General features: G+C 39.6%; 1 pseudogene across 1 annotated transcript; it reads right to left on the bottom strand.

The window, feature by feature from the left end:
• Positions 1 to 1,591: 1,591 nt before the first annotated feature.
• On the bottom strand, positions 1,592 to 2,755 carry LOC308518713 (heterogeneous nuclear ribonucleoprotein A1-like; annotated as a pseudogene). The gene is made up of 2 exons: positions 2,178 to 2,755; positions 1,592 to 1,958 (listed from the first exon to the last, which is right to left on the bottom strand). The product of its transcript is annotated as a heterogeneous nuclear ribonucleoprotein A1-like (transcript).
• Between the last annotated feature and the right edge of the window lie 18,174 nt (positions 2,756 to 20,929).

The raw sequence follows: 20,929 nt of genomic DNA, 5'->3' as shown, positions 1-20,929 counted from the left end.
AGCAAAGTATTCTCAAGGTCCATCCACATTGTCACAAATGGTTGTTTCTTATGTGCTACATCTTTTCTATCCAATCAAATGACACTTAGGTTGTTTCCATATCTTGGCCATTGTGAGTAGTGCTGCAATAAACATAGAGGTACATATATCTTTGTGAAAGGGGTAGCTAACTAGCTTAATTAGGCAGATTTAGGAAGTTTTAGGAATGAAAATGGTCCATGGGAAGAAATACATAATGGAGACTTGAAGGCGCCAGCGTGTTTATCTTACTTGTACAGAGAATAAAGAAATGCTACATGTAAATGGAAATATATCTGGCCCATGCAATTAAGACAGCCATAAACCAAGGACAGGGGTATCTCTGGCCTGAGCCATTAAAGTGACCATAAGTTAGGCCAAAAGTAGCCCTGACCTGAGTAGCTGGGAGGGCCATGAGATAAGACTTTCTCTGCCAACACAACTGGGAGAGCTATAAGATAAATCAACAGTGACTCCAATCAACAAGATAAGGGGGAGAAAAGGTAGGGGACACCACGTGGGCTTTGAGCTTTGAAAACTTACTCTATGTAGCACAATGACCAATAAGAAGGAGCAGGTTCAGACAAAGAACTGCAGCCTATTTAATGCCTCAAGACAAAGAGAGCAGCGATCACCCTTCTCAGGGGCCCCTCTGTCCGTCCAGGAGGGACAGAGTCTCAGGCTTAAAATTTAGAATTAGGTTTTAGAGGTAGCGTCTGCCTGCAATAAAGTTTCTGTACTTTTCATCTGTCACCTTTCATCCGTGGCTTCATTCTTCAAAACACTGAGACAAGAACCTGGGAACTCAGAATGCTCCAGTTGAATTTTTTTGTGGTTCATTTGGAAATAAATATTTTTTGTGTTTTGTTTTTCAAGAGGATAGTAAATTGTTTATTGATTACACATGATAATAGATGATACACAAGCTTCATATCCATCTATAATTTTATCTGGTACCATAATTCAATTTAGATATATTGCATAGGATGTGCCAATAATCATTAATAACCAAATAAACTCCATGACTCTGCTTGGGTGACCCTTTTCATGGTGAACTCCAGGTCACAACACAGTAACTGTCAATTCAACTACACCAAAGTTTCCGAAGACAATGGCTTCTGTGACCAAGCAGCTTATAAATAAATTTCAAATGGAACCTGGCATCACCCTGAAGGAATTCTAGCTTCACACTGTTGGGGTAATTTACCAAGATGGCTTCAGAGCAAACTAACTTTACATGGCACATTTTAAAAAATGACACATTTATTCAGCTCCATGATCAGACTATTACATTTAGCAATAGATTACATCTAGATTAAAACCCTTTGTTGGAATGCTCTACACTTTCCACAGAACAAAAGGTAAAATAACCTGTTATACAATTAATCACAAATACAGTCCTCAAGTTTTTTTTGCCCATTCATATGAGTATTGTCCAACATATGTCTTCTTTGTAGCAGCTAGGCCCTACCACCACTGTGCTTGGCTGAGTTCACAAATCTGTTGTAACCTATAGCTTTCCTGTCACTTCTCTGGCTCTCCTCTCCTGCTAAGCTTTGTTTCCTGGCAGTAATTAAAACCTTCTGCCACTCGCATAGCTACGGCTGCTGCTGGAACCGCCATAGCCACCTTGGTTTCGTGGTTTGGCATATTGACCTCCACCACCATAAGGGCCAGAGCTTCTGCCTCAATAGTTTCCTCCTTTCATAAGCCCAGCATTTGAAGATTATTGTAATTGCCAAAATCATTGTAGCTTCCACCACCTCCAAAATTGCTTCTGTCATTACCAAATCCATTATATTCATCCCCACTGCCACTATATCCACCACCACGATGGCTGCCACCTCGACCACTGAAGTTTCTTCCACGACCAAGTTTTCATTTCCACCAAAACCAACTCCACGACCACCTCCATAGTTTCCAGAACCACTTTGACCTCTTTGGCTAGACCAGTGGCCAGCAAACTGCGGCTCGTGAGCCACATGCGGCTCTTTGGCCCCTTGAGTGTGGCTCTTCCACAAAATACCGACTTCTGTGCATGGGCCCCAAAGTTTCAATCGCACTGTATGTGCACGCCCGCATGTGGTATTTTGTGGAAGAGCCACACTCAAGGGGCCAAAGAGCCACATGTGGCTCATGAGCCGCACTTTGCCAACCACTGGGCTAGACGAAACTCTAGCCATCTCTTGCTTAGATAGGGCTTTCCTTACTTCACAGTTGTGGCCATTCACAGTATGGTATTTCTGAATGACAATCTTGTCTGCAGAGTCATGGTCATCAAAGGTTACAAAAGCAAAGCCTCTCTTTTTGCCACTGCCTGGGTCAGTCATGATTTCAATCATGTCTATTTTCCCATACTGTTCAAAATAATCTCTTAGGTGATGATGTTCTTCAGTATATTCTTTAATACCACCGACAAAAATCTTTTCCACAGTTCAGTGGGCACCAGGTCTTTGAGAATCTTCTCTTGAGACAGCCCTCTTTGGTTCCACAACTCTTCCGTCCACCTGTGTGCCCTTGCATTCATGGCTGCATCCACCTCCTCACTGTGGCATAGATGACAAACCCAAAGCCTCTGTAGCGCTTGGTGTTTGGGTCTCTCATCACCACACAGTCTGTGAGCATTCCCCATTGCTCAAAATGGCTCCTCAGACTCTCATCGGTTGCCAAAGCTCAAACTTTCAATAAAGGGCTTCTGCAGCTGCTCCGGCTCTTTGGGAGATTCAGACTTAGACATAATGACTGCAACAGGGGAAATTCCAATGATGCTTACTCCGAGGCATTCACCAGCAGGAAGAAGTGATCTAAGGAACGTACCTCTTTGTGTTGTTTTGTCTTTCTGTTTGTTTGTTGTTTAGTTTTTGAGTAGATGCACAGAAGAAGGACTGCTGGGTCATGTGGTAGCTCTATTTTTAGTGTTTTGAGAAATTGCCATATTCTTTTCCATAGTGGCTATACACATTTACATTGCTACCAACACTTGCTATTATTTGTCTTGTTTATAATAGCCATTCTAACAGGTGTGAGGTGATATATCATTGTGATTTCAATTTTCATTTCCCTAATAGCTAGTGAGTTTGAACATCTTTCCATATATTTGTTGGCCACTTGTATGTCTTGTTGAGAGAAGTGTCTGTTCAGGTCCTCTGCCCATTTTTTTTTTTAAATGGATTGTTTGTTTGTTGTTGAATTGTATGAGTTATTTATATATTTTGGATATTAATCCCTTGCCAAGCTGTTATTTGCAAATATCATCTCCCATTCATTGGTTGCCTTTTTGTTTTGTTGGTGGTTTATTTTGTTGTGTAGAAGCTTTTTAGTTTGATATAATCCCATTAATTTATTTTTGCCTTTATTCCCCTTGCCTTTGGGGTCAAATTCATAAAATCCTCTATAAGACTTATGCCTATGAGTTTAGTATCTATTCTTTCTTCTATGTAAAGTATTGTATCAGAACTTATATTTAGGTCTTTGACTCATTTTGAATTAATTTTTGTATATGGGGAAAAACAGAAATAAATGGAGTAACTGACAAGACCACAATTATAGTAGCAGACCTAAATACTCCATTGGCAGCTCTAGATAGATCATCCGAACAGAAAATCAATAAAGAAATATTGGTCTTACATGACACATTAGACAAAATGGACATAATTGACATTTACAGAGCCTTTTATCCCAGAGCGTCAGATTATACATTCTTCTCCAGTGCCCATGAAACTTTCTCAAGGATAAACCATATATTGGGTCACAAAACTAGTCTCAACAAATTTAAGAATGTTGAAAGCATACCAAGCGTATTCTCTGATCACAATTCTTTGAAATTAGAAATCAACTGCCAAAAGGAAGTAAAGGAACCTGCAAATATTTGGAGATTAAACAACATGCTACTAAGAAATGACTGGGTCAAAGTAGAAATAAAAAGTGAGATCTTTCTCTTTTAATAAAGGCGCCGGTTGTATCAGACCTCATTTAATCTTCATTATTTCCTTAAAAGCCTGATCTCCAGTAAGGTCACATGGATAAGGGCATTAGGGCTTCAGTATTATAAATTTTAGGGGGAAATGTAACCCCTGAGCCCTCAAAATCCATATCCTTCTTGCATGCAACATACATTTATTCCATCCCAACAGCTCCATAAACAGCATCAACTTTAACAAGTTTTATCTAAATCAGGTGCGAATGAGATTCAAAGTATTATTGATCCTAAGACCATTTTTCTCTCCAGGTGTGAAAATGTGAAACCAAACAAGTTATGTACTTCAAAATATATGGTGAACAGATATAAGATACATCTTCCAATTCCTAAAGGAAGAAGGGGTGGATCCCAAGCCAATCTCAGTTGTAGCAAGGTAAATTCCATTAGATCTTAAGATTTGAGAATATTCCTCTTCAGGTTGAAACTCTCTCCTCCAGGCTGACTGCAATGGCAGAGTCATCCCCATGGCTCTGTGGGTTGCCCTGCCCCCTGCACTTCTTGCCTCCTCTGAGGTACTGGACAGAATCATCCTGCTCTCATGAAACCACCAGGGACCTTTCCTCCATTTCCCAATATGATGTTCCTCACTTCTAGGACCTCACCCTAATTGTCTTTAATGTCCATATTTCCAACATGCACCTCAAAACTCAGCTAGCCTCTACCAATTACCTAATTCCAAAGCTACTTCCACATGTTTAGGTATTTGTTATAGCAGCACCCACTTTACAGCTCCAAAGTGAGTATGACTCAGGATTTTCTACAGAGAGAGAACCAGCAATATATTTAATATATTTAAGGTATTGATTCCATTGATCCTGCAGGTTGTGAAACTCTAAGATCTCAGCTGGCTAGCTGGAGACCCAAGGAGCCAAAGGTGTAAGTTCAAATCTGAAAGCCAGCAGGCACGAGCTCCAAGAGGAGCTGATGTTTTGTTGGACTCGAAATGCAGAAAAAGACCAATGTCCCATCTCAGGCACTCAGGCAGCAGGAGGGACCTCATGCACGTGGGAGGGTCAGCCTTTTTGTTCTCTTCAGACCTTCAACTGATTGATCTGTTTAAAAATGTTATCACTGGGGCCACTTATAAAAGTTCTATTTTTCTAGGAAATTATAAATTTAAGACATTTTGAAAAATATTTCATGAAGTTTTGAAAATATAAATGTATAAATATATTAAATTATTATCATTCTAATACTTATCCTTTGTACTTTCTTTTATTTATAATCATTTTTATTTAATTTAGGTAATGGTTTGTCAATATTGTATATATATTTTTAACATACTTAGCATTTTAATTCATTTAAAAGCTCTGTTTTATGGGTGTTTAGGTCACTTTTATTTTACTTTTTATGTAATTACCACTTTTTTGCTTTAGTTTTTGGTTTACTTTGTTGAAATTTTATATGTTTTTGAAGTTGTTAATTCATTTAATTTTTATTCTTTTATTTTGTTTGTATGAATATTTACCACTTACTCTACCTCAATTGTGTCTCATGAGTTCTGGTATACATTATATTCATTAACATTTTCAAAAGATTATTTCCCATTTATTTTTATTTCCCCTTTGACCCAAGTGTTTCTGAAAAACAAGTTGTACTTTTTATTATAAGAATACAAACATATGTAAATATGATTGCTAATCCTATCTAATAAAAGAGTAATATGCAAATTAGCCATCATTCCGTGACAAAGATGTCAGCACCCATAGAGGCCGGGCAGGATGCTGGCAGCATCGCCCCAGCCATGCGAGCCCAGCAGGAAGAGTGGCTCACAGGCAGCACCCAGCAACTCGGGAGCAGGCAAGCGTGGCCTGTAGGCAGCACCCAGCAGGGCCTGCTTTGGTCGTTGCCAGGGCGAACCGGGAGCAGGCAAGTGCAGCCCGGAGGCAGCACCCAGCAGGGCCTGCTTGCCCATCACCATGGTATGGAGCAGGCAGGCTCTGCAGAGAGCAGAGAACCATGGGAGTGGGCCTAAGCCATCAGTAGGACATCCCCTGAGGTCTCCTGGATTGGAGAGGGTGCAGGTCAGGCTGAGGGACCTCCCCATGCATGAATTTCGTGCACTGAGCCTCTAGTATAAATATAAACATATAGACATGTGAAATAGCTTGTTGATCATATTACTTCATATTAAATTTGTGTGTGTGTGTGTGTGTGTGTGTGCAAGAGAAGAATTTATTCTAGTATTTATATAGGAATATAAAAAGGATAAATGGGAAAATAATATTAAAGAATAATGTGCTATAAAATAAATTCTACTAGGTAATAATATATATATATATATATATATATATATATATATATGATATATATATGATATCATATATATATATATATATATATATATATATATATATATATATATATATGATAAAGATCCTGTATTATGAAGTAAATGTTTGTGTTCCCTTAAAATTTGTATATTGAAGCTCCCAATGTAACTGTATTTGGAGTTAGGAACTTTGAAAAAGAAATTAAGGTTAAACTAGATCACAAGGATAAGATCTTTATTGGATAGGATTAGTATCCTTATAAGAAGAGTCAGGAGAAAGAGCTAGCATGCTCTTGCCCACCCCCACCACTTTTCTCATGTATATACATGCTAAGAAAGGGCTTTGTGAGAACACAGCGAGAAGATGGCCATCTACAAACCACACAGAGACTTCTCAGCATAAACTCCATTACCTGGCACCTTTATCTTGGACTTCCCAGCCTCCCGAACTGTGATAAATTAACTTATTGTTTAAGCCATCGAGAATGTGGTATTTTGTTACAGCTACCTGAACAGACTTATAAACCACATAATGAAACATGTTTTGGTATTGGCTCCTGATTAATATTAAGACCAATGAAATAGAGTAGAAATCCTGATATAAAGCCAAATTTCATGTGAAACACTTAAAAAAAAGTATCTATACTTGAACATGAACTATTTAGCTTATATGTAAAACACATTGTTTTGAATTTAGAGATCTTAGATCAAACTTATTTTCCATTAATTTTCTAATATAAAGTCTAGATTATAAAGTGACCTAGTAGCATAAACCCATCCTGGGTTGTAGGAAAAGAAATTAAGCCACTGGCTGGGACTCCATGTTTCTCCAAATAACAAGGGAAAATTGTCGGACAAAGTTATTTTAGAGAAAGAAGGCTGATGTCTTTGTCTTATTTTTTTGTAAATATATCTTGATCTTCTGATAAATAAACTCTGATATTTGCTAGGAGGAGAGTACTATCTATGGATTGGTCTTAGTAGAATGACCATGCTTCAGGATTACTTGTTGTAAACAAACCTAGAAACTATGGATTTATGAGGCATGACTCCCTGGAAAATGTCACACAAGCCCTGCAATCATCTGGGTATAAAACAAAGGTTTTTCATAAGCCAAACTCCCCCAGTTGAGTAAGATGACTCCCAAGATATAGTTAGTGACCTCAGACCACAGAATTCCACCTAACCATACTTCGTATGAGGAAAATGATGGGGTAAATGCATGTGTGTCACAATAGACCAGATGCAATGTGTTTAATATAAGACTAGCATAGCAAGGAACTTTGAAGAATGTGCCAGGACACTCCCACCTTTGCCTTTGCTTCTTGAATCGTTGTATCTTTCAAATTATTAGAATTTAATGCAGCAAATTATCTCTGATTTGTGTAAGTCAGATCTGACAACTTAATTTTATGTTAGTCTTCATTGGCATTGTGAATAGAAGTGCTTTACAGACTCATATATCATAATGGCTAGGAAACTTTTAAGAAGAAAAGTTGGGAATAAAAAGAATGCAATGAGACTCTGACCACAGAATTCCAACTAACCATACTTTGTATGAGGAAAATGATGGGGTAAATGCATGCGGAAAATCCTATCTGTGGAATTTGGAGAAAATAGATCCAGTGGATCTGGCTAAATACAATTGTTATGCAGTATAAGACTGAAGGACAGATGGTAGAATTTCTATTTGTTGGTTATTACTAATAGCTCTACCAGTCTAAAAATCTAAAAGAAGAGTTGAAGATAGTGGATGAAAAATACGTATATGAAACTAGTTTTCCCTGTCACTGGAAAACTCTCTTAATTTTCTGGCTTAAGGAGCCTTATGGCTATGGAGAGATGTGATACTCACAAAGTAACACACTTAAGGTAATCTATTATCTGTAAGAATGTGCAGCTATTTGGATGGTAAGGAGAGTATTCTTTTAAGTAGCTGGATACTTTTATAGAAAAACTAGAGGCCCAGTGCACAAAATCCGTGCACAGGTAGGCTCCCTAGTGGTTGCTGGCTTCTGGCGAGGGCCTCCCTTCCCCCGGCTGCCTGCTGCCACTGGCCAGGGTGGGCTGACCAGGGAGAGGGACCATGAGCAGTTGGCTGGCCAGCCCCACCCCCTGGTCAAACTCTCGGTCAAGGGGACAATTTGCATATTAGGCTTTTATTATATAGGATACTGACAGAAATGTAGTTAGTTATGCAGGCATATCTACACTAATAAAAGAGAAAGATGCAAATTAACCATCACTCCATCACTCTGCCACTCTGCTATATGCACAAGCTACACCCATCAGCCAATCATGAGCGGAGTATACAAATTAACCCAACTAAGATGGTGGCTTCTATGGAGCTGGAGCGAGCAGGAGGCTTGGGTTGCCCCCGGTGATGGAAGCAGCCAATCTTCTGGCCTGCCCTGGCCAGCCCTGGGCTCCACTCAAGGCTACAAAGTTTCAATTATAGAAAATAAATGAATCCCAGAAAAGAAGAAAAAAAGGAGAGGCTGGGAGCTTGGGTCGTTGGGGGGCGTGGCCAGCCTGAAAAAAAACCATCAGCCCCTCTCCCAGGCTGTCCAGGCACCCCAGCAGAAACCCCCACCCTGAAGGGGCTGTGGAAAGCCTGAAAACAGCCCTCAGCCCCTCACCCAGGCTGGCCAGACCCCCATGGGGTGAGGGTCCCCGCTGGGAGGCTTGGACAGCTTGAAAACAGCTATCAGCCCCTCACCCATGCTGGCCACGCACTCCAGTGGGGGTCCCCACCCTGAAAAGGGTGTGGCCAGCCTGAAAACTGCCCTCAGCCCCTTACCCAGGCTGATCAGGCACCCCAGCAGGACTCCCACCCTGATCCGGGACACCCTTCAGGACAAACCAGCTGGCCCCCACTCATGCACCAGGCCTCTAACCTATATAATAAAAAGGTAATATGCAAATTGACCCTAACAGCAGAATGACTGGGAATGTCTGGTCACTATGACACACACTGATCATCAGGGGCAGACGCTCAATGCAGGAGCTGCCCCTGGTGGTCAGTGCGCTCCCACAGGGGAAGCTCTGCTCAGCCACAAGCCAGGCTGATGGCTGCCAGTATAGTGGTTGTGGCGGGAGCCTCTCCCACCTCCTCAGCAGCGCTAAGGATGTCCGACTGCAGCTTATGCCTGCTCTCCACTGGCAAGTGGACAACCCCCAAGGGCTCCTGGGCTTCCAGAGGGATGTCTGACTGCCAGCTTAGGCTCGATCCCCCAGGGAGCAGGCCTAAGCCAGCAGGTGGACATCCCCTGAGGGGTCCCAGACTATGAGAGGGCACAGGCCAGGCTGAGGGACACCCCTCACCTCCAAGTGCACAAATTTTTGTGCACTTGGTCTCTAGTATTATTAGAATTAATATTCAGAAGACACATCAGTAATTTTTGATTCTATCAAATGGGATAGATTAGTTGAGTGGATAGAGCCTCAACAGACAGCAAGGTAGGAGTTTTCAGGCATATATACAGCTAATTTGCAGCAGTAGATAAATTCAACTATTGTCACATCTACTCAGAGAAGTAACTGCCCTATCTTTTCCCACACACAAACTGAATCATCCCTAAGTGGTTGAAATGTTAGCAATATAAGTGGTTTTACACTTTCTTTATGATGATCCTAGAAACAAACTTAATACCATTGATAGGAATATTGATTAATGTGATGATAGGGTGGGTTTCTCAATCTTGGATGCCTTGTAAAGGCTTGCTCTTGGGAAGCAAGGGAAATATTCAGCAGGCAGGGGCTTAACTGTCTCAGCTACTGTACAGAAGTGCACACTTTGCAACAGAAAGAAAACATGAAGACAAAACTTGAAAAGAGGTGAGTAAATGACATATTATTTGGGAGGATTTGTTTATTCGTCTTTTTAAAATGTAGTGACAAAAGAATACATACATGGACTTTTTCCATTAAGAGTTTGACAGCTAATCATCTGTTTGATTGGTGAAGGGACCACTCCCCTCCCACTCCCTGCTCCTTAAACACCTTGGCAAATTCCCTCTCTATATCCTAGTCTGAAAGATTTCAAATCCAATTATGAGGATCATGATTTATAACACATAATTCTCAAAGAAGGTGCTGAATTTATTGCTTCAATTAAAGCCATAGAATCTAAAAAAAAAAAAAAAAATAGACTGAATGAAAGGTCAAGATCTTACCCGACCGCTGAGAGTGAAATAAAGGTGGAATATTAGGCTGAATTTAATAGTTTGAGGTAAGTGGCTTTGGGGTAGTAAACAACAGAGGGCACAAATTAGCAAAGCTCATTCAAAAGTGGATTATATTAAGCAAAATACTAAAGGGGGAAGAATTCAAGGGGAGTTTACTGCCTTCAGGAGTATGTTGATTAACTGGCCAAGGCCAAGGCTAGACTATATATATATAATCAGTGAAAGAAGTACCAGGCTGCTACTTTCAACATTTCATTTAAATACTCAAAGAATCTTAGGATAAAGTCAATAGCATTTATGTATTAGGAAAACAGGTCCAGAATACAAATCTTTGTAGGAATTTGAAGAAGTGGATAGTACAGATCACCATCACCACCAATAACAAAAGCATAGTTGCAGGCCCAGAAAAGATTCAAAGGCTAAATCAGATAATCAGAGGCTTGGTTATATCCTGAAAGCCAGCTGCCTGATTGTAGATGTCTGAATAATTAGACTTTGACTCTGATGGACTAAGAGATGTCACAATCCCATGCACCAAATCACCAAACTATGAGATCACTGTGCCAATGTATAAACAGGAACAGCATTACTTGAAAACAACTGTAAGTAAAACTGCCCAAGGCAAAGAGTCAAGGAAATGTGTTAGACCTCTCCTCTAGCCTGGAGTAGGGTAAATACCTTTCTACTCTAGTCTTTGCTTATCCCATAACAGAACCAGCCTTGAAGAAAGGAGTTTAAGGTCTTTAATAGCAAACTCTATCAATTTGGCCAACCGGGATGAATTTCTTTCTGAGCAACATATGTTAAGGTGGATAACTCACAGCTACAATTTACAAAAATGAACAAGAAAAGATAGTATTATATGGAGGTACAAGGAGCCTTACTGCCTCACTGAAAATGAAATGGCCCATTGAAAATTCTTCTTACTTAAAGCAGGTTGCAAAAAGTACATCTTTGTTAGTTAAATTAATGTGTGTTGAATTTGAATATTAAAGGCAGATTTCTAAAATCAAGGTGGGAGAGAATGAAATTGCACAAGGATATAACTTTACCTTCTCAAAGCAATTTTTTAAAATTTTGTTTTCCTGACCTAGCAGTCCCAGACCTGAGATTAAATAAGTATTCCCAAGGAAGTTGATGCCCAAATTTCACATCAATAACATAATTTTTGACAATGTGCATTGCGGAGATACATACTTTAGGGTTGGGTCATAAAGTTACCTCATCCAGCCTCATTAAGGTTTATGGTGAATTCCCCCATTAGTAAGTGACAGAGGCAGATATTTTTTTTTGTTATAGCTCATGCAATATGCCTTGGAGCAAGTGGGGATCAGGAGCCCTTTCCAGTAGAAATACTGTTATTGTTAATTTGTACTAAATAAAACGCCTGCTGAACTGGAAAATTTGATTTGGAGAGATGGTAGAATGCATTTGATTTAGAGAGAAGGTAGTCAAAATTACCTTGTTTGCAGGGTGAATTATTATTTCCCAATGAAAGATTCAAATCATGATTGTCTTTTGGTTAACCGGCTTATCATTCTGTTAAAAAAAAATTGGAGAAAAGTTGGGGCCAGAGCTATGTCCAATGCAAGAATTGAAGACAAAGAATGCCCCCAAACCTCCCAGCTGTATCTGACACTCTATACATGCCTGCTTTTTAAAATATATTTTTATTTATTTCATAGAGGAAGGGAGAGGGAGAGAGTCATAGAAACCTCAATGATGAGAGAGATTAATTGATTGGCTGCCTTCTGCACACCCTACACTGGGGATCTAGCCTGCAACCCAGACATGTGCTCTGACCTGGAATTGAACCATGACCTCCTGGTTCATAGGTTGACACTGAGCTCTATTGCCACCTCAGCCAGGCCACGCAGCCACATCAGCAGGGCAACATGCATGCTTATTTCATGTTATTATTAGAGCTTGATCCTGGTTAAGGGCTCTGATTTGGATAAATCTGATTTAATAATCTTATCCTGTATATTCACTCACATACACAAATCTCTTTCTTCCTTTATTTAAACTAGTTCCTCTTCCACACACAAATTGGATTTTTCTTTGTAATTTAAATATTACAATCATATTGTTAAAATTTCGGAGTCACATTTCATTCATATAGTCTTGCTTTTTGTTAGGTTTTTTTGATTTAGAAACCCAAGTTTAGTTTGCTTTTTTATTTGCTTCCATATCATAAATGAAGTTCTAAAAAAGTTATTTTGCTTATTATAATCCTTTCTTTCCTATTATAACATTTTCAATTTTCTCTAACTTTATTTTCCTTTACTTGTTTCAATTCACTTTAAAATAGCTTCCCTTTGAGAAAAGAATATAACCTTGACAATATTTGCAACTTCACTATTTTGATTTGTTACACCATTAAACTGATTACTCTCCCTCTTCAAAATGTGTTTAATAAACTGGTCATATTTTTGAACTTTAATGATATTTTCTGATTGAACATTTTCCTCTATTAATGAGTAGTTATTTTATATTTCTATAGTAAACAAATGATAAAAAAAATTCTGAAACATAATAATGGTTGCATTAACGCAATTATTAATCTACTGCTCAGATTTTTTTTACTTAAAAAAATTCTTTCATCTGTCTGATTATTTATTCTTTCAAATAAAATCTGCTTGATTGTTATTTAACATTGAGATGAATTTTGTTAGTGATTTAGGTACAAATTGTTCAGAACTAGGTAAGGAATGAAGAAAATGTTAAAATATATGATAGTTTAATTTTTCCAATTCATTGAATCAATTAAGAGGAGTAAACAGAGAATGCTTTCCAGGGATGTCAGTTGCAGAACCATTGCTTTTATGATGAAAAACTCTTTAAAGTTTTTGGTAGTTGTAAACTGGTACTATTTTCTTTTATTTATCCCTCTTTTTGTGGAAAAGATGAGACATGGTATTCTTGCTCACTATGGCATCCAATATCAGTGGGTGCAGTAACTTACTCCAATATGTACTTCTACTACCGATATGTATTATAATCTTTATCCTATATAATAAAGAGGTAATATGCAAATTGACCACCACACCCTCACACAAGATTGCCGCCCCCATGTGGTCACAAGATGGCCACTACAAGATAGCCAGCAGGGGAGGGCAGTTGTGGGCGATCAGGCCAGAGGGAAGGGCAGTTAGGAGTGACTGGGCTGGCAGTGGAAGGCTGTTGGGGACGACCAGGCCAGCAGGGGAGCAGTTAGGCATTGATCAAGCTGGCAGGGGAGTGGTTAGGGGCGATCAGGCAGGCAGGCAGGTGAGTTGTTGGGAGCCAGCAGTCCCAGACTGTGAGAGGGATGTCCGACTGCGGGGATCAGGCCTAAATTGGCAGTCGGATATCCCTCGAGGGGTCCCAGGGGATTGGAGAGGGTGCAGGCTGGGCTGAGAGACACCTCCCCTCCCCCCCCCCAGTGCATGAATTTCGTGCACCAGGCCTCTAGTTTTCTATAAATTCAGTTTTTTCAATGATACTATAAGAGGGGGTCCAGAATTAGATAGCATTACCCAAGTTACCTAGAAGTAGGGTTAGTTGCCTAAATGCATTACTATATTGTAAATTCACATTCTAAGAACATCCTATCATCTTTGCTGAAAACATAATTGCTTATTAAGGACCACACATTGTGCAAATGACTCTGCATGTATTATTTCAGTTAGTTTTCACAACCTTATGAAATAATATAGCAGATAATTTATGGTTTCCTTCTTAGCAATAATGAACCTCTTTGTCTTCTAACCTCTCTCACCCTTTTTTAGAAACTGAACATTGTCCAGGAATCCTACTCCACTTTCTGGTTCACAGTGTGAAGTTCTTTCTCTAGGTTAAGATAATCAGAATTTCCCACTTACCTGACAAAACCACATTATTCTAGGGTGGGCATCTGACCTTATCTGATCCAATCATAGTAAATTTAGATCATCTTCTGGGAAGATAGGACATGTCCTAGGGACAAAATGATACAGTGTTTTAAGGACTAAAATGTACCCAGTCATTTTTGTTATTATAAAAGTACATAAAGTGCTTGTACTTTATTGAAGGCAAAACTCAGAGGAGCAAATAATTTAAAAGGACACAGAACTCTGATTGTCTTGTGAAATTTTGGATTAAAATGTGCCTTATTTAGTTTTTTTTTTTTTAAGTTTTTTTTTTATTTCAAATAGGTAGGCCTTTGGTGTAAAAATTATTCATTTACATAACACCAACATACCCTTTCAATCATATTACCTGCTAGTCCCCTACACAAATTCCTCATTCCAATCAAATAATCTTCTAATTGTCTTCCATATGATTCCATATCTCTATTTTCACTCACTTAGTTCTCTATGCCTAAATGCATATTCTTCAAAGCCATACTCCTCTATAAATCCTCTATAAATTATGCTTCTCCATAATACAGTAGTCCTCCTTTAAATTCCTATGGCATTTAATTACACGGGCATTCACTTAGCACCTGTGCACATTTCATCTTGCATTAGCAGCTCCCTATATATATCTTTAGCATTTAAATGTTAAGCTTTTTATTTCAGGAATCATGTTTTAAATTTCACTGATTTTATTAACCACTTGAACAGAGTTTCATATATAAACACATATACAGGTAAACCATTGAGATGGTTTCTAAAAATCTTCCTTACTTCCTGTTCACCATGGATATAGGAAGTGACAATAAATTTATCCAAAGCAAAAAAGAAGTCAGATGGCAATATAATTAAAAACTTAAGTAAACAAAATCGAGTGTTCATTTAACTATAAATAACTATAATATGAATACTAATAAGCCTACTAATTTTTATAGTATTGCTTTTTATGGTTTTTAAATTTATTTTTACTTTTTTTCTTTAATTTTTTTTTATTGCTTAAAGTAAGGGTATTACATATGTGTCCATTTCCACCCCCCCCCCCCACCGCCCTAGACAGTCCCCTAGCCTCCCCTATCCCCCAGTGTCTTATGTCCATTGGTTATGCTTATATGCATGCATACAAGTCCTTTGGTTGATCTCTTACCCCCCTACCTCCTGTCCCCCAACCCTCCCCGGCCTTCCCGCTGCAGTTTGAAAATCTGTTTGAGGCAGCTCTGTCTCTGTATCTATTATTGTTCAAAAGTTTATAATGGTCTCTATTATCCATGAATGAGTGAGATCATGTGGTATTTTTCCTTCATTGACTGGCTTATTTCACTTAGCATAATGCTCTCCAGTTCCATCCATGCCGTTGCAAATGGTAAGAGTTCCTTCCTTTTTAGAGCAGCATAGTATTCCATCGTGTAGATGTACCACTGTTTTCTAATCCATTCATCTACTGATGGGCACTTAGGCTGTTTCCAGATCTTAGCTATGGTGAATTGTGCTGCTATGGACATAGGGGTGCATATAACCTTTCTGATTGGTGTTTCTGGTTTCTTGGGATATATTCCTAGAAGAGGGATCACAGGGTCAAATGGGAGTTCCATTTTCAGTTTTTTGAGGAAACTCCATACTGTCTTCCATAGTGGCTGCACCAGTCTGCATTCCCACCAGCAGTGCACAAGTGTTCCTTTTTCTCCACATCCTCTCCAGCACCTGTCGTTTGTTGATTTGTTGATGATAGCCAGTCTGACAGGTGTGAGACGGTACCTCATTGCTGTTTTGATTTGCATCTCTGGGATGATTAGTGACTTTTTTTCTTTATTGATTAAGTTATTACATATGTGTCCTTATCCCCCCATTGCCCCCTCAACCCCCCACTCATGCCCTCACCCCCCTGGTGTCTGTGTCCATTGGTTAGGCTAATATGCATGCATACAAGTCCTTTGGTTGATCTCTCCCCCTTTCCCCCACCCTCCCCTACCTTCCCTCTGAGTTTTGATGGTCTGATTGATGCTTCTCTGTCTCTGGATCTGTTTTTGTTCATCAGTTTATGTTGTTCATTATATTCCATAAATGAGTGAGATCATGTGATATTTATCTTTCTCTGATTGGCTTATTTTGCTTAGCATAGGTAAGAGATCCAAAGTGCAAGATAGACCAATAGAATTTATTTACTTTTTATTTATTGATTTGAGAAAGAGAGAGAGAGAGAGAGACATCGACTTGTTGTTCCACTTATTTATGCATTCATTGGTTGTTTCCTGTATGTGCCCAACCAGGGATTGAACCCAAAACCTTGGTATATCCAGGAAACACTCTAACCAACTGAGTACATTTAGTTTTATCTCTAGCTTTTTGAAGTTAGATTATCAATTTTTTTTTGAGAGGGAGGAAACAAAAACTTGAATCGAGTTTTATGTTTGTAACACAAATAGATAAACTGAGCATGAGAGAAAATTAATAACTCGCTCAAGTGTGCACACCAACAGGTGGTGAAATTGAATGTTGAATTCAGGTTGAATTCATCCATTTGTTTCAATATTTTCAAATACTATGTTAGGTAGAAAATACAAAGCTTGAAAATAATGCAAATTAATATAATAAGCTTATCTATTTATGTCTTATTTAATTTCTATTTGCATGTACTTAAATTGTACAGGGTAGCTTAGTGTAGCATCTCTTTCACTAATTAAGCCTTAATCGATTATTTTTGGAGTTCTCAGGGTTTCCTTGTACATGTTATAAAAAGTCTACTGAGCTACCTAGTTGTCCAACTTCATTTCTTTCCCCTTAAGCTATTTCACAACCCTGCCCTATCTCCTGCCATTTTATACCATTAAGTTTGGTAATTTTGGTAATTTTTTTTCCTATTTTCTGCACATCTTTGATGATTTTCCTTGTTTCTCTGCCAGCCTATTTGGTGTTCTATAGCAGAAGAGTGGAAAATGTTCCTTTACTATAGAAGAGTGTTGCTTGGAAACTTGTGTCTTGTAAATTTTCTCTCTTAAGTGCAACACCTCTTAAAATCATGAGATAGAGTCCATTTCATTCATGTACACAATCTATGACAAATCACATGTTTTCTATTCACTCCCATTTTAACCTAATGCATCAGAAATTCCTCTTCTTCCTCCAACAAAGGCCCACATACATGGACCTCTTAAGTACACATCAGATCATTTATAAGACACTAGAGGCCCGGTGCACAAAATTCATGCACTGTTGGGGGGAGGTCTCTTAGCCCAGCCTGCACCGTCTCGCAGTCCTGGAGCCCTTGGGGGAAGTCTGCCAGTCCTGGACCCCTCGCTCCTTACCGCCTGCCTGCTCACTACTCCTTATGGCTCAGCTTGCTGCTCTTTAGCGCTGCCACGGAGGCAGAAGAGGCTCCTACCACCACTGCTGCACTCGCCAGCTGTGAGCACAGCTTCTGGCTGAGTGTCACTGACCCTGTGAGAGCACTGACCACCAGGGGACAAATCCTGCATTAAGTGTCTGCTCGCTGGTGGTCAGTGCACATCATAACAACCTGTCATTCTGCTGTTCAGGCGATTTGCATATTAGGCTTTTATTATATAGGCCTAGAAGGTCCCGTGCACAAAAATTTGTGCACTGGCAGGGAAGGGGGGTCCCTAAGCCCAACCTGTGCCCTCTCATGATCCTACTGCCACTCACCCTGCCTGCCCTGCCCACCCCACCCAAGAAACCGCAGGCCTGGATCCCCTGCTGGGGTGAGCGGTCGCTCAGATCTGCTGCCGCCCGCCCCGCCTGCCCCACCCAAGACATGGCAGGCCCGGATCCTATGCTGGGGGGAGCAGCCACTCAGATCCTGCTGCCGCCCACCCTGCCCACTCTGCCCAAGACACAGCAGGCCCGGATCCCGCCCAGCTCAGATCTGTTGCTGCCCACCCCGTCCACCCCACCCAAGACACAGCAGGCCAGGATCTCACCTTGGGCAGAGCAGCGGGATCTGCCTGCAGTATGCAAATTAGCCACTATCTTTGTTGGTGGTTAACCACCATCTTAGTTGGCAGTTAATTTGCATATCACCCTGATTAGCCAATGGGAAGGGTAGTGAAGTTACGGTTAATTACCATGTTTGCCTATTATTAGATAGGATGTGGACATCAGAGGGACTCATTTTGGGAATCTGCTTCAGTTGCATAATAAAAAAAAACAAATTATTATTGTGATGTGTATTCAAAAACATTGAAACCTTGGGTTGATTTAAAACAAAGAGTTCTATAAAAGGCCTTTATAACAAAACACTAAAAGAATCAATAAATATGGGCAGCTTTTGTTGCAAATTTATGCTTTCAAAATGCCTCAGCAAAATTAAAATCCACTATATTTTATATTTGAATAAAGAAAGCTATTCAATAAGCACAATGATGGTCCCAAATTAATTAGATAAAAGTATATTATAGAGAAACTATTCACCTTAGCAATAATGAATTTGGTTAACAGTAAAGGAATTGTGATAGTGTATGCACTAACATGATATGTACTTATGTTAAGACCATAAAGTCTCTCAAAAATTACAATTTATGACAGAAAGGATAGTAGACACTGAAAGTGCCCAGAATAGCCATGTGTTTTTAAAAGCAGCAGACCATAAAGTGAAGGCTGCAGAAAATAGAGAAGGCATATGGAAGGAGAGTATCCTCACCTGTTCACCTGTAAATAAAGATTAGGCTGAATAAATATGTAGTGTTATTAGTACACATAAAAATGAAGTAGAAATATTGAACATCTTTATGGTTCTATGCAACATAAACTTTGTTTTTCATTGTTAACCATTGACATATCACCAACATTATAACTGTTTTCTCTCACTGTGCAGTAATAGGAATTATTCAGAAAGTAATGGGAGAACCATAAGATCAGTTTTCTAATTCTTTTACTAAAGAATAGTGATACAACTTATATGAATAGTAATTGTGAGCCTTTGTGTCCTCATTTATTTATTTTTATTTAAATGTTTATACATGCATGAAGTGACTCAGACTTACTCCCTCTGAGCTCCAGCATAGGAGCAGCAGCTTGAAATATGCCCCAGACATAAGGGGGGAACCGAATTCTTTGGCATCAGGGCTAGAGCTGGAGGGGAGCTTTCTCCCAGAGGGAAGTGCTGGCAGAAGCCATTGTTCCTTTGATGAGGTCTTCCCCCAAAGATCCAGCAGCTGGGCGCCATCATATATGAGGCTCCATCAACCTAGCTCACACTGTTGACCCACCCTGGTGATTCCCTGATACTCTGCCCCAACCAGTGTTTGGGCCCACACAAGCTGTTTCCGATGGCTTTACCGTAGAAATGGCCTGTCTTGACTCAGGCTTCAAATTTTCCTAAATCTCTCAAGCAAGTAGCATCTGGCCTCAGTGAACCCTATACCTCTTGTTAAATGGGCCCAGGCCCAGCTTTAGTGGCTTGGCTTAGCCTGGGCACCTCTAAGCCCAGAAGAAGTAGCAGTCATATGCATATTGTTTTGTAGCAGTGAAGGCCGGGGGTAGGGGGTGGACATGGGGTAAAGGGGTCAATTGGGGAAAATAAGGGGGCATCTGTAATACTTTCAACAATAAAGATAAATAAAAAATAAACAAATAAAAATAATAAAAACTGGAGAACAATAATAAAAAAGAATACTGATACAACTTATATGAAAAGTAATTGTGAGCCTTTGTTTCCTCAACTATTGATTTTAATTTATATGGTTATGTAATTCCTGCATTGCCTAATATATGTCTAATTTTGAAAAATAAAATACTATAATTCATGTGAAATGCTTTTTATTTTATTTATTTTTTTTAATATTTTATTAATTTTCTACAGAGAAGAAGGGAGAGAGATAGAGAGTTAGAAACATTGATGAGAGAGAAACATTGATCAGCTGCCTCCTGCACATCTCCTACTGGGGATGTGCCTGCAACCCAGGTACATGCCCTTGACCGGAATCGAACCTGGGACCTTTCAGTCCGCAGGCCGACGCTCTATCCACTGAGCCAAACCGGTTTCAGCCATGTGAAATGCTTTTTAAATAACAGGGTGCTTTGTTTGTAGATAATTCTGTGTTGATATACTAAAATAGCACTACAATTGAGATTGCAGACATCTTTGCCATAATGATCTGCTGAAGAATTTTGGGTATGTGGCCAAGAGTTATTATGAATGCTAGTTTTACATCGGTACAAATTGTCATCAACTGCACAGTGTAATGTGAACAGGATTTCAGTGACAGCTAGAGACCACGGGCATGGAGAATTCTGCAGAAATACTTTTATAGTTGTAAGTTAAGCCAACTCCTCAACCTAATTGGAAAATAATAAATGTTTATGCAATATTTGATTTGTCAAAACATATTCAAATGTAATTAAATGTACTTTTACACAATTATTTGGCCATGTTTATTATTATACTAGGGGCCCGGTGCATGAAATTCGTGCACTGGGTGTGTGTGTGGGGGGGGGGGGGAGTGTCCCTCAGCCCAGCCTGCCCCCTCTCACATACTGGGAGCCCTCAGGCGTTGACCCCCATCACCCTCCGATTGCCTGATCGGCCCCTTGCCCAGGCCTGACGCCTCCGCCAGAGGTGTCAGGCTTGGACAGGGGACCCCCATCT

The sequence above is a fragment of the Myotis nattereri genome (assembly GCF_964212035.1).
Source record: "Myotis nattereri genome assembly, chromosome: 4".
Taxonomy (NCBI): Eukaryota; Metazoa; Chordata; class Mammalia; order Chiroptera; family Vespertilionidae; genus Myotis; species Myotis nattereri.
Note: the sequence above shows the minus strand (reverse complement) of the source record. Positions and strands in the feature narration are given on the sequence as shown.